The sequence below is a fragment of the Myotis lucifugus genome, unplaced genomic scaffold (assembly GCF_000147115.1).
Source record: "Myotis lucifugus unplaced genomic scaffold, Myoluc2.0 scaffold_67, whole genome shotgun sequence".
NCBI classification, from domain to species: Eukaryota; Metazoa; Chordata; class Mammalia; order Chiroptera; family Vespertilionidae; genus Myotis; species Myotis lucifugus.
In genome coordinates, this window is record NW_005871115.1 from 4,865,839 (window position 1) to 4,869,030 (window position 3,192).

The window sequence follows — 3,192 nt, forward strand, 5'->3', positions numbered from 1 at the left end:
TCCTGGGAGAAGAAACTTACAGCAAGAAGTTGAGTATGTGTTTGTGTTTATAATGTAGTTTTTGAAGGATCTCTGATCTCCTATATCTGCTACTAGGGAATATAGAAGAGTCACAGTTTTGGACGTAGCCAAAGTTTGAAATTTATCTGTAATATCTCTTGGATTCTGTTAGAAAAAATGGTCAGATGAGCACTTTTCATTTTAATATCAGACTCTAGACCAGTGGTTCTCAACCTTGGCTGCACATTAGAATCACCTGGGAATCTTTTTAAAATCCTGATTTCTGGGCCTCATCCTCTGGAAGTTCTGTTTCTTTGTTACTAATGTTGTGGCCCCACCCCATCACAAAGAAACAGAATTTCTGGAGGATGAGTCCCAGGAATCAGGATTTTAAAAGATTCCCAGGTGATTCTAATGTGCAGCCAAGGTTGAGAACCACTGCACTAGACCTACCTTGTTTCTGATACTAATAAAGGTATCAAAGTGAAAAATCAGAAAGGCAAATACCTTTCTATTTATGAAAGGAAATACATAAAATAACTACTTTGTGTAGAAAACAACCCAAAGGGGAAGGCCATTGAGAATTACTTTTTAAATAAATGACATTGTTTATTTGCCTACTACAAGTCATTAACCAGCTGCTTTTAATAAAGATGAGTGGGAAAATTGGATTTGACTGCACCCCCTTGCCGAATTGGTCTTTTTCTTTGCCTCCTTAGAATGGTGTTTCTTCCCCATACATCCCCACTCCAACCACCACATTGTGGCATGCCTGTATAACTTTCAGAGTACAAGATGATGTACAACTTTTTAGGATTGAAAAAGATTTTAAGTTCTAAATCATGCTTTAAAATGACTCAAAAAGGTGTTGGACTTGACAGGTTAATTGGTTACACACAGGGAGATGCTGCCTACATAAGACGTTCTGACATTTCAGAAATTATATAAAGCACTCAGGATGAAATAGTCAAGCATTGTCTTTTGGCTGAGAGGAATCCTCCAACAACATGTACTTTGTCTTGGGGGATGGGGGAAGGGACAACTCTTCCACAACCTAGCCATTCCATTCCCAGGTACACTAGTGATGTAACCTGTATTGAAAGCAATATGAAGAACTATTTCCCCCCTTAATTGCTGTAAAGAAGAAGAAAAAGACTAAAATATAAAGTGTCCTCCAGTAGCTGTGGCACAGAAATAATGAAGGAAAAGCCAACTGTTCAGCACTGCATTTCCCACAGAAAGAACACTGAAATGTCATTTCATTTTTATAAGGCCCCAGGAATTACTTTTGCTGAATCTTTGTTCATAAGTCCATAATCGTTAATACTTTAAGAGGTCTTTTCCCTGATGGAAGTAGTTTTCTCCACATGTGTAAGAATGTACACCCAAATTCTCTTCCATCTGTCTCAGCCTCTTAGAAGCTTTAGGGTACATTTTGTTAGTATTTTTGCAGGATGAGCTCATACGTTGACTAAGGACAGTGGTTTTCAACCTTCCTAATACCGCGACCCTTTAATACAGTTCCTCATGTTGTGGTGACCCCCAACCATAAAATTATTTTCGTTGCTACTTCATAACTGTAATTTTGCTACTGTTATGAATCATAATGTAAATATCTGATATGCAGGATGTATTTTCATTGTTACAAATTGAACATAATTAAAGCATAGTGATTAATCACAAAAACAATATGTAATTATATATGTGTTTTCCGATGGTCTTAGGCGACCCCTGTGAAAGGGTCATTCGACCCCCAAAGGGGTCTCGACCCACAGGTTGAGAACCACTGACTAAGGAGATAGATAAGAGCTTGAAGAGAATGGAATGTTGAGACATGTTCACACTTCTTTTCAAGAATCTTGAGAGAGCTTTATCCCTTCATCTGTGTGTTGCCCACAATTATAGCCTGGCTTCTGATTTTGATTTTGACCTCTTGCAAACTGTCTGTGAAATAATTGGAAGTAATTTTTCAGGCCCTTATGATCTTTCTGTGATTGGGCCAATCTCTGAAAACTGAACAGCATCCCAATGAAAGGTGATTTAAGTTAAAGGGTTTTCCCTGATTGATGCTGAGCAAGGCTGAGGAGGAAAAGGAAGCAGGTTCAAAGATGGAGGACAGCTTCCCAGTTGCATCTCCAAATATAAGAACAAGTCCTCCGAGAAGACTGGGCAGGCTTAACGAGCAAAGCTGCTTTTTGTTATAAATGACTTAATACCATTCAGTCGGTATGTTAACAACTTAGAAAACCACTAATTGAATAAAACTTCCTTAACCTAATAAAAAGTATTTGCCAAAAATATAGAAAGAAAAAAGGCATATTTAAATGTGAAGCATAGAAGCAATGCCTTGTAAAGCCACAAACAAGGCAAAAGCATGCACTCTTTGAAACGGAACTAGACATCAGAGCCAGTACACTGAGACAAAAATTAATAGTAAGTATTGCAGAAAATCTATCATATGTGATAAGATTAAGTAAAAATCCAAGAGAATCTATAGACAAGTGCTTAAGATACCTCAGCAACTGTGCCATATATGAGATCCAAATTAAAGAAAAGTCACTGGGAAAACAAAAACAAACCAAATATAGCACCCAGTAATAAGTCTATCATCATTAGAGAGAAATTGTTAAACTTTCCTGAAAGTCATGGAAAAACCTAAATAGGGATACAATGTTCATGAATGAGAAAAATCAGTTATATTTATCCAATCTATAAACTCAGTACAATTTCAACTAAAATTCCAAGAGGGCTGATACTGAAATTCATACATAAAAGTAAATTTAAAGAAGCATGAGGAAGGAATCATGATATTAATAAGTTTCCTAATAAAAGTGCAATTTAAAATGATATCACAGGAATAAGTAGAAAATAGCCTGGAAATAGGTGAAAGCTTATTTTAAAATTCAGTATACAACAAAGTTGGTGTTATCAATTAGTAGAGAAAGATGAACTACTCAATAAATGCTGTTGAAGCTATGGGCTATTCATGTGGAAACCAAATTATATCTCTAATGCCAGCACATAAATTCCAGATAGATTAAAGACATAAATGTGAAATACTGGTGGGATGTGTAGATGGAATCAAAGTAGAGTATCTTAAACCTCAATGTAGGGAAGGATTTCTTGAAGGAAAGAAGGAACAAATTTTAAAGAAAAGAGAAACTCATCACAATTTAAGAACTTAGATACAAA